This window comes from Rhea pennata, chromosome 4 (assembly GCF_028389875.1).
Source record: "Rhea pennata isolate bPtePen1 chromosome 4, bPtePen1.pri, whole genome shotgun sequence".
Classification (NCBI taxonomy): Eukaryota; Metazoa; Chordata; class Aves; order Rheiformes; family Rheidae; genus Rhea; species Rhea pennata.
In genome coordinates, this window is record NC_084666.1 from 79441926 (window position 1) to 79454193 (window position 12268).

Here is a 12268-nt window from a genome sequence, read left to right on the forward strand (position 1 = left end):
CAGAGAGATCTGCAAAGGGTTAGCCTCTGTAACCAGAGCAGACCATACAACTACATTTTTCATTGGGGCTACTCCTCTTCAGTTCTGACGTTACAGGCCGAGTTGCTTTTCTGGATCACAAACTTCAGCCTTCTCAAAGGGAAACTCTTCTGTCAGGTCAGCTGAAGGGCAGTGCTCCCCCGTATTGTCCACATAGCCCTTATGCAATAAGCACTCCGGGGCAAGGATTCTCCTTAGGCAGTTGAACATCATTTAATAGAGGGAGAATCTGGCTCCACAACAACCATCAGCATAGACAGTCAACTATAGACACATAGATAGTCATTGCACTGACTGCTGAATATCATATCCTGCAAGAGACATTTTGTGCACATTAGTTTCTTTTTCTTAGAAAATGCAGCTAGAAATACAGAGGAAAAACGAGTGGACTTTTTCCTCTTTGTCTTTATTGGGTCCCCTTTTTAATCAAAATCTTTAGCCGTGGTTTTTTCATTGCTGCTTTTTGCAGCAACCACTGACCTTGTTTTCTTGTCATTTCCGGCTTGGCTGGCGGGAAGCGTCTGAGCACTTGCTGCTGTCAGAGTGTTAGGGAAACAGAAGCTGTCCCTTCCAGTCAGATCAGTCAACAGAGGCTGAAGGAGTTATATCAGAACTGTGCCCTCAGAGAGCTAAGGAATGTCATCAGCTTTCAAATACAACCTCCTGTGGCAATTTTCCAGGTCATCAATTTTATCAGAGATCACATGTTTTTTGTTATGTATTTCATTATCCCTTTGGAGGCCCGCAGTAGCAGCTTCATTGCTTTTGATTCCACTTTCTGCAGCACTTCTTCTGGCATTTAAACCAGACAGAGACGGTTTAACCTTTGGTGATTCGTTCTGGCACACTGTTTGGATAGCTGTTACCTAAGCTAATGTGAAATGTGTTCAGAGTGCTCTTCCTGATCCACGATTACCACTTCAACAGCACAGCAGAAAGCTTTGGTCAGGACTCACCTGCCTAACAGGCATTTCACACATCTGCATCTGAAATGCCCGTCTAAAATAGATGTCTAAAAAAAGTCAGATAAATAGGGCTCAAGAATATTTTGCTTGTCTCTACCAACTGCAAAAAGAGTCAATAGGAATACCGATGCGATGTAGGTATCAGTAGGTGATGCCTCCCATGCCTGGAATACAGCCCGGAGGAATGTGAGATACTTGCCTTTCACAGCAGCCCAGCTAGAAAACAAAGAACAACCTCAAGACAGAAAAATACTGCCAAATGTCTTCAAGGGGAGCATGAAGATAATTCAATAATGAAAGGTGCAGAAAAATGCTGAAGCCTCTTAGAAGAAAGCTATCCACTACTCACTCTCTGTTACGGTCACTGATATTAATTGGCCTTTATATGCAAAGCATGAAGTGTTACAGAAGCTAATACCACAGCTTTAAGAAAAAGTTAAGTAAAGAAAAATTTCAGCAAGGTCTGCTCTTCTGCTGCATGTGCCAGCTTCAGCAGGGTTGGCTTGAAGAAGGACAACGGACTCCTTTCCTAGATCCTTTTGTAGCAGCCGGCCTTGCATGATCTCAAATTCTGGGGATATGGTTATCTAGAGGACTAACAGCCCTTGCTTTCTCTACCCCAGGGCCTTGGCCTGACAGGTTTCTGTTTGTCTTTCAAAGTGGTAGGTAACTTCATGATCACAGTGACAAGTATTTGGCTGGGTGAAATAACGTTGCTCTGTGATGACTTAGTTCCGGGGGAGGGGGGAAGAAAAAAAGGCATGCTCTAAATGGCCTATAACTGAGGCAAGCCCACGGCCAATTATTTGCTGACTTTTTCAAGACGATTTCAATTTTTTTTCTCTGAAACCCTCGCTAAAGAACTGAATATAACTCAATGAATGAAACCACAGGATAATTCAGAGTAACTTCGCTATAAGAGGCTCACAGCTAACGACCATTCATTGGGGCAGTCAGCTCACAGCTAAGTGTAGTGGGAATTACTAGCGCCCGATCTGCCTTGCCTTTACCACGTGTATCGGAAAGAGCGAGTAACCTCAGACTTCCTGTGCCCCAGGACAGTGGCCAGAGGAAGCTGGTGGGGAGCAGTAACCATGCTGTAAATTCACTGAACTCCTTGCCCGGTAGCTCTGCAGACAGACAAGCCCTAAATGAAGACAAAACTGCTTCAGTATTTTACAAGGGTTTTCTCGAAGTTTATGATTTGTAAGCTTTTCTTTTATTTTCAGTAAATGGAAGACAAAGTATTGATTCCTCCTTCCTCAGGAATTAGTATTTGAGCTGTTCAAGGTACTGAATTCAGTGGGTTTAAACTGCCGAGAAAAGCAGAGAAACCATTAATACCATGAATACATAAGTAAGCTAATGGGTTCATTATAATCTATACACAAACATAAAAATAGGATTTAACTTCTCATCCAGAAGCATGCATTTTGGTTTATAGTGCCCCATTCATTCTAATCTGAAACTTACAATATAATCCCCCTTTCCCCCTGCTCATATACAGAATACAAAAATGTGACCAATACACATGTGATTTTGTTTCAGGACATTAATATCTCTCTCAAATGCAAGTCTTTATGGCGTTTATGAAGTGTATTTTTTTTTAAGTCCAGTAGGGTGTTGGAGGTTCCTTCAAAACAGAAGAGAAAGGAGTACTAAGGTATATCATAAGGTTTATCATCCCAATACCTCCTACTGAAACAAGTCTGTCAGTCTCTTATTCTTCGTAATACATTTTTAAATTCACATCTGAAGAAATTATTTTTAATTACAATTTCAATCAATATCATGGTTCATCTTATCTCTGCCTAAGTGTTCCATGACTTAAAAACAACAATAATAACTGAGAATACAGAAGACTAAAAACAGTAATTATCATCTCATAGCCCTCACTTCTGTCCTTAGTAAATTAATAGAACTTGTACTGAAGGAAATCTAGCAGACCTAGACGATATCAGCACTGACAACTCCACTACTTTCTGTTATTAAAAGCAAATTTGGCAAGATAAACTTGACTGCATTTTTGGACAGAATTACTAAATTTGTAAAAGCAGAAACTAGGAAAATTTGCTATACATGTTAAACTATACTAAACTCAAAAAAAAAAAATTCAAAATGCTTCTGTCCCCACTGGGACATGGACAGTCGTGTGGCTTTTTGAAAGCTCCCTGAAGAACTGTAAGGTAATGAAAGGTAGGATAAAAAGCTGGAAGACAGGTTTCTGGCATGATCTGCAGTCAGGAATCAGAGGTAAATAAGCAATCATATTAATTACAAGAAATATTAGTAAAATGCTGCATTCATTCAGTTAGATCTCCACTGCAGGCATCTTCTACTTGTTCAGTGCCTAAATATCTATAAATCTGATTACTTGTTTTTATGTGCCTCTTTTTCCCACTTGCAAAATGTTTGGAACAACATCTCCCTCTTGCTTACGGCTATCTATGCACCTTACGAACTTGAGAATTAAAACTGCCTGTTCTAAGGTGCACAAGCACACCAGCTGAGATGATGGGGTTTGTGTAAATCTATCTGTAAAAGCAACCATTATCCCAACAAAATGATGGGAAGAAAAAGGGTTTTTTGCATTTTTTTGCATAACTTGGACTTATCACACTCACAGAAGTCAAGGTCCAGGGGCTCATCTACACTGATGTCCTACGTAACACTATCCAAGGAATTTAGCCTGAATTGCCTTTCATACATTTTTGCCAGTTTTTCAATAGAAGGGAAGCAGATCACCACCACTGAATCCTGAGCCATCAAGCCTGACTGTGGTAGTCTCCAACCAACAGCCTCTGCACTGAACAGTGTTTAACAAGCACTACCATCCAAGCAGAAACATATCGTACACAGTACTGCAGTCTAAACCATGTAATACGTAAAAGGATTCAAGAGCAGTTAAAGCTCCACAGGTCATAAAGACTTATACTTCGCTGAAATCAAAGGTGTATAAAGATTACACGTTAGGAGAAAAGTAATACATCATACACAAAATAGGGCCCCAGAAAAGAAAACGAAACCATGCTGCCGGGTCAGACTAAAAAGTCTTTCTATCCATCCCATTATTATCATTACATATTAGAGTGTGCCAAGGTGCAAACGTGTGCTCTAGCTCTTCATTTGATTCAATCTTATTACTAGCTATAAAAGTCTGCTTCTACCTGATTACCTAAATTGCAAAAAAATAGCACAGAAAGCCACTGAAAGCAGGAAAGAAAATAAAAGATTTTTCTTCCTTGCTCTTGCCTGTTAGAAAACATCTCCTCTTCAAAACAGCCACCATCTTATTTCCATATGTACTGAATTTATTGTCCTAGCAGGCCATCTGCTGAATTTATCTCTTCCTTTAGCGTCCTTCTGCTGAGGACTTAATCCCACATTCCTGTATCTCTTTTTACAGTGACCATTCATCTAAACTAGTGGATACTTAGGACTAAAGACTGGCAGGAAGAAAGGGGAACAATCTTTAAATGTGTTTGGTAATAGTTGGATGTCAAGTTCTTAATATCTTTCAGTGGACATTTGTGGCTTTGCAAATCTCACCCAAAGTGCGCATGCACGCGAGAGGTGTTTAAAAGGCTATGTGGACAGGAGAGTATTCATGATTTGTGCCTGCAAATCAACCCTGTTTATTTTATGATCCCAGAATAGCAAGCACACGCTCTGAACATGCAAAGTGTTTACTTTTTCAAACAGAACAAAGAGGATATACAGAGATATCTCTCTAGCCAAAGTGTTACTGCGCAAGCATAGGGTTTTTTATCCCTAAAAATAGTGAGGAATATAAAGCAAATACTCAACAAATAGGTCTGTAACAAATGCTAAAATAAAAATTATCATCATTAAACATCTTCTAGTCAATGATCAGTTGCTTGGCCAATGTACTGCCTGTACAATTGCTACCGCTGTCATACAAAAGGTAACTGGGGAACAGCCCAACACTGGGGACAGCCCAACACTGTGTGTTCAGGCCCCGTACCCAAGAGTGCTCAGGGAGGCACGACAGCAGCGAGAAGCTTGCAGCTGCTGACACAAAGCAAGACGGGTGTAATGACTCCTTGTTTTGTCTATAAAAATGGGAGTTTATCAGAAGGCATTTTGTAAACACACCGTGGCCCATGCATTATTTAGCAGCTGGCTAACCCTGCTCAACAGCAGAACTCTGGCAATAGTCACTGCAAGCGGGAAACTTCGCTTGGCACTTGACAGAACCATTGCAATCTCATAAATAAATCAGGTATGTTGTAGAGGTCTGGCATTCGCATGTACTCTACAGCAGCTTAATATTTAGGACTTTCTCACAGTTAACGCTAAACTGTTGCTGCCACAAGGTATGCTTTGAAAAGTAATCTGGTTTGGATATTGTACTGTCCAACCTTTGCAGGATTCTTTTGCCTTTCATTGCTGTTTCCATGTTCCTTAATTAGCACCAGTAAGGAGACAGGCACAGTACTTTCAATAAAGAAGGAAAAGATGCATTGTCATTACAAACAGGGCTCATTCCTCCAAAGTACTCAGTCCTCAAGCACTACAGGAGTACAGGCGAAGTGAAACCCTTACTGGAAGTGCTCAGCAGTTTGTAGGATGTGGCTCTGCATGCTATTAGAACAAAAGCAACACATACTATACAAGCGAGTTGAAGCACAGCCCCCACATGCAGTCCCAAGCATTCCTCAAAATGCCATCTTTCAAAGCTTTCAGAGCTGGTCTCCTGTGGGTCAACTGCCTGCCTGGAGAAAGCCATGATGTGTTACCACACCTGCAACTTGACAATCAAGATAAGAAGGAGAGGGAGCAGGGGAGCTTACCCTCCCCTTCCATGCCACAATAAATCCAAGATGAGAATTACAGGTGTGTCTCTCAGCTCTAGCACATCGTTCTTTCACCATCTCAAAGAGCATCTTTGCATCCCCATAAATGGCCCCAGCCACAGCTATTCACGCAATGGGCTTGAAGGCCTTGTGGTCAGATCCCGGTCACTTTGCTGCAAGTACGTTGGCAAAACTCCCTCCTCCCACATCCTGTGCCACGCAGTTCTGCGTCCATGCAAGCAGAGATTTTTCACTGCAGGAGTTTACCGAGCTTCAAGCAAAAGCAACTCACGTCTTATGCTGTAACAGAGCAGCCCCCAGTCCACTTTGTGAAACATCAGCTGTCAGTTTAAATGGTTTGTTTTGATCAAACTAATGCAAAATAGAAGCTTTCATTAACGGATCCGTCAGCTTCCCTACTGTTCCAGTGATTAGATATTGAGCTCTCAGGGTATTATTAGAATCCACTTTTATTTCAAAGCATTAGACAGTTAATTTGGGGTTTGTGATTTTTGCAAAGGGATTGAGTCCAGCTTTTTCCAAAAGCAAAGAGACAAAGAATTCCCCACATTCACAGAACACCAGCAAAAGGAGGCAATATTAACAACCCAACAAAATTTGTTTCCTGCAACTCTGTCTGAATGAAAATACTTGGAAAGCATAACGAAGATACGACTAGGCAGAGGTAAGATCCTTTCGTTTTTATGAGAGTGCATCTACCACCTAAAACACTGTGGTAGCGAGCACAGTTTTGGGAAAGGGAAAAGCTAGCTGTTCTGAGTTCAATTCCAGACTTTTTCATAGCCTCTGTACTCCCAGTAGATACAAAGACAAATACATTCACAGGCAGAAAAGAGGAAGGACTGAAAAAGCAATTCACTGGTGCTTGCTACCCATTCATGGAAAGGCACATATGGAAAACCAGCCTCTGCTTCCCTCTCTTCTACAAAGAAAAAGACATCCCTCCTGCCACAGCAAGGCAATAACGGAGTGGAAATGGTTTCTAACCTTGCCAAGTATCAAACGCATAAGATGGTAAACAAAAAGACCATGCTCTAAGACAGTGGGAGATGCAGTGCCTCACCTGCACCTGCCATGATCCACACCAAGCAGTATGACCTAGCAGTGACCTATAACAAAACACTGTTTAAAATGCTCTCATTTGTGATACTAGCCTGGAATGAAGTATTTCATCACGATTCTCAGATTGATAAAGGCTGCTCACAGTTGTCTCTGGTTTAGAGTGATGTAAGTCAGTGCTGCCTTATTTGGGTTAATATTCTATGAGGATCTTCCACATTTTTTTCTGCAGCTTTTTGTTCTAACTACAGAGAAAAGGTTCAGGGCTACGCATCTAGGTCCAGCAAGGGTCCATACAGCAGACTTGAGAATCAGAAGTGATCAGTTAACAGCATTCCTAAATAATTGGTCAAGCTTCCAAATTCCTAAGGTGTCTAAAGGCCCTTAGGTCCATCATTAAGTCCGTTCTTCAAAGCAGCTTGGTTCAGGACACTTAAGATTCCCGTTGACTTACAGTGGAGAAAGAAAGATGATGTAGGGCTTCACTGGATTCAGTCGTCTGGCCTTAGCTTCAGAGTGTTGCTCCAGAAAGAACTCCTTTCTTCTCATATGAAAACCATGATCCTGGAAAAGCTCTTCCATCTCACCAGCTGATGGGAGAGAAGTACGATCACCTCGTGGGCCCAAACAGATGCGTGCTTTGGAAATACCTAGGGTTTTCTTGCAAATTTGAAGTTTTATCAAAACTGAAGTTAAGCCTTTATATGTTCACTGATGAGCTAAGTAATCCTTCCACCTGCTAAGCACAGTAGAGTAATTTTTTCAAAGATCTTTAGAGATTCATTTTTCGTGGACTGTTTTAAGTGTCATGCCACAAAGCCATGCTAGCACTGACCTGTGTCAGTATTTTAGATTTTCCCTATGAGGATAATGGCTAAGCATCTTAAAAATACTTCTTGCTCTCTTTCAAAGCAAATACAAAACTTTCCTCTATTCAAATACATTCTTAACAAAATTGGAATAAGCCCTTGAAAAGGGTATTTCCTTTTCTTTTGGCCTTTACAGTCTTCTGCTCATTATGGGCTCCCCAGTACGAGAGAGACATGGAGCTACTGGAGAGAGTCCAGCGTAGGGCTAGAAAGATGATCAGAGGGCTGGAGCACCTGCCCTCTGAGGAATGGCTACGAGAGCTGGGCCTGTTTAGCCTGGAGAAGAGAAAACTGAGGGGGGATCTTATCAATGTGGATAAGTACCTGAAGGGAGGGTGTCAAGGGGACGGGGACAAACTCTTTTCAGCTGTCCCGTGTGTCAGGACAAGAGGCAATGGGCAGAAATAGAAGCACAGGAAGTTCCGCCTGAATGTGAGGGGGAATTTCTTCCCTGTGAGAGTGATGGAGCACTGGCACAGGCTGCCCAGAGAGCTTGTGGAGTCTCCTTCTCTGGAGATATTCAAGGCCCACCTGGAGGCAACCCTGTCTAACATGCTCTAGGTGACCCTGCTGAGCGGGGACGTTGGACTAGATGATCTCCAGAGGTCCCTTCCACCTTACTGATTCTATGATTCTATGCAGTTCATACTGCATTACCTTTCTGCCTTTCCTACTACTAAAGACTAAACCAGGCTCCCTGTTCTTCCCCAGCTACTGCTACTTCCTCTTCCATCTTTGAAGCTTTCCTAATGCCATTAAGCAACAAGACTGACCTGTATTTAACGTGCAGGGGATAATCTCATTTAATATTCCAATTCTTCAAATGATTTCTGTGCTACTATTTCAGATCCACAGCTTTTGATAAAACACTCAGAGTGGACTATAAATTCTTTACTTTGAAAAATCTGTTCTGCTATGTCAACAGATTTGTTTCCCCTGGCAGTCGTGAACTGTAAAGGGAGAGAGAAATGTTAAGCAAGTATCCTAACGCGTTTCTGGTGCAATGTCACACTTCACCAAATACATAGTTTGGGCACAACAGTTTAATTTCAATCATCTACATCAGTTTGCACCTGGAGAGGAGTAGTGAAAGCAAAGGCAGTATTTTTCATCAGCTTCCTACAAGCTCTGGATGGGTACAAAATACGAAGCCTAATTTTTTATTCATCTTTTATTCATCTTTTGAGACGAGGAGGAGAGTGGTGAGCTCCTCACTCCTTTGTGCCCTTGGTAGAAAGGAAGGTCTTTTTTCAGAGCTCAGAGTCTGCCTGTTTTCTGATTCCTCGTGGTGTCCGTGAAGGGAAGGCCCCTTTGGCCCCTGCAACATATATTTCCTGAGTTGCCTCACAGCTCTCCACATACCTTAGAAAAACCCCCAAACCCAAGTGAAGAGAGTGTACAAAGAAGTCTCAGTCCTGGAGCAGTGGAGGAGACATGGCACGTGGACGTTCTGGGTTATAAACACAGGAAAGAAGGTGCCCAAGAAGAGTGAAGTGCATAATGCTCCAACAAGACTGTGAAGGGCAGGAGGGTGGCAGGAGAGAGAAAGCACTGGCTCATGAACATCCAGAGAACAGGAGCTCCAAAGGGTCAGGTCTTAAGTTTAAATTTCAACTTGCAAATAGGTGACGCAGTTTTCAAAAGGGCACAGCACTGAGGATCTCCTGTTGCAGTGATGAGACACAAAGCGTGCTCATCTCTGGAAAGCCAGAAAAGCATTGCAGACTCAGGAACCTAACTTCATGTTCCTATTTCTCAAACCTTAGGTTCAATAAGTATCTATTTGTGGCTACAGAAAGTTCACAAATACGGGGATAGCGTGATAACTCAAGATGTTTTCTCTACTCCACATCCACTAAAGGAGTAAAGAATTAAATAGTGAAACCAGAAAAGTCTGAAATATGGTTTAGATATTCTCAGAACTTATCTGAATCTTTGAGACCCACGGCATCCTTTGAGGTTCGCTCATCTCACAGATATAGTGTGTAATCTCTGAGTGGCACGTCTGCAAACGACTAACCTCAGCCTGTCAGGACTTCTAGGAGGATTTGCTATGAGGCAGGACTGTAAAATAAATACTGTTGTAACACCCAAAATAGTAAAGGGTTTTAAAAAATCACTGTGCTTTACCATGTGCCAGATGCAGAAGCACAGAGACACCACATGGAAATTGTTTAGTCAATTGTTCCTTCAAATGTGTACATCCATTCCAGATCTATAATCGTAAGCGTGCCCTGAAATTCAAAATAGAGACAGAGTAGCAGTGATGACACTGTATGTTCATCTGACCAAAGAGTCCACTGTTTCACTTCATTAAACTTCAAATGCACAGTTACAATGAGCTAAAGAAAAGTATTATTCTTTTTCTGATCCACTACACAGAGCAGGTACTTGTCTGTCTCTTTCCTCAATGACATGGTTATTCAAACATAAAAAAAACACTTATCTACTTTCAGGACTTTACAATAACATCTATTGGCCTCAGTGACTCCTCTGGGAGGAGGATGCACGCTTCCTCCTAGACTGATGTGGCTGGCATACAGCTGTGCAGTGGTGCACACCTTGCGCCAGCCACAATGCTCTTCACAACAAGATTTGTCCCTGCTCCTGCAGGATGGTACAGAAGAGATGTGTGACTTCTCAGCGTCAAGGCAAAGTAGCTGAGAAGAGGTGGAGGTAGAAGAAAGAGCTGTGGGAAGAGTGTGGGAAAGCCAGTCTCAGTGCAGCTGCTGCCACTGTAGTAGAACAGAGGTACAGAGGGCTATGTCTGCTTTGGGCAGGAACTGATGATTGACTCTGGACCACAAGTGGTAGCTAAATCATCTAGCTCATCTCTCTCCTCCAGAGGAGCAGCAAGCTGGCCTGAGCAAAAAAAAGAAAGAGTTTATAGATATTTTGCCACCTACAACAGCTTGGCGCCCTAGCCAGATGTCTTCTGGCTCCTGCAGAGAATGAGCTCGGTGTGAATACACAGGTATACCTTCTGACGTTGCCCAAAGCTTTGGCACAGAGCACAGCATAGGAAACTACCCAAGGTATTAGTCCAAGCCGAGGCTTCCATCACAAGGTGTGTTTGTGTGGTTTAAAAAAGTTATTGAACTCAAAATACACTCACGAGAAGTCTTTTTCTCCCCATTCTCATCAAGACAGAGCCAGATCCTCAGCCTGCATAAATCAATACAGACCTCGGAGAGGAAGATGTCTATTTGTTGAACAGATACCTTCAGAAACTTCTTTCATTCTCCAGCTGCAGATGTAAATTCTACTAAAAATTATCTCCACCTGAAAGCTACTATTAAGTTCTACAATATTTTACTATTGTATAGAAAGCATAATGAGATTTCCTATCCCTGGGCACATCACCGATTGCACTGGGCCCCAAATCTGAACGTCTGTGTACAGTCACAGTATGTCTTACCATGAACAAACCAGGCTGTATTCTGATAAAAGATACACCAGTACAAACAGCACAGCAGACGGATGCTGTATTTGAACTGGTACAAATGACCACATTTCCTTTATATGCTAGGAATTAGTTTCCAGTTGGGGAACTTCTAGTAGAAAAAACACATAAGAAGTGCTCTTTGCACTTAGTATCGGTACAACGCAGGGATCTGCTACCCACATAACAGTGCAGCATTTAATCCAACTGAATCATTTGGCTAGCGAAGGCAGCCTAGTAGCCAGAGGAAGGAAGCCTTGTCTAACAGCTCTGAAAACGCTCGTGTTCAAGGAATCACCTTAGCTTGCTCTCCAACTCGCGCAATCCTACCAACATACGATAAAGGAGATGTAGAAAGCTTTCAACGCGCTTCTGGGAAATGCGAACTGAATCAGCCTATCAAAATAGTTTGTTGTTAAGCATGTAATAAGATGAGACTCAATGCACACACATCTGCTTCCTGCTTCAAAAGCCACTGCTCGAGTGCTTTGTTCAAAGTGCTAAATACTCAGCTATTGCTTCCTTGCAGCACGCAGAGATTACTGCAGCGCGGACCGGAAGAGAGCGCCCGTGGAGAGCAGGGTGCAGCGGGCGCGGGGAAGCCTCCGGGGCGATTCAACGCTGGGCTCAGGTGCCGCTTCCCCTCGACCTGTGGGAGACTGCCCAGTGGACAAAACCCTTCCTAGGCAACACGTCGAGGCCAGCAAGCCGTCTGCTAGGTTGCAGGTGCCGGTGCCGTTACAATAGCTCAGCAGAAGCTCACGTATGCATTACTTGTAATTCCTAACACCAAGCCACGGACAGATGTCTGAAGGGAGCTTTTGATAAATGTAAGAAATTCAGCAACAGCAGGAATTCATGGGGGGTAAGAACTGCTGAAACATCATCATGCCAGCTGGGTTATCATTTCAATATTCTCAGTCCTATTATTTTAAGATAAATACCTATGTGAATAACAGAGTCATATGTTTGCATTAGGAGACTAAAGGAAATATTTTAAGAACACAATCCATCTCGTAGGCTAACAGAAAACATATCTTATTTTTTCAGCTTCTC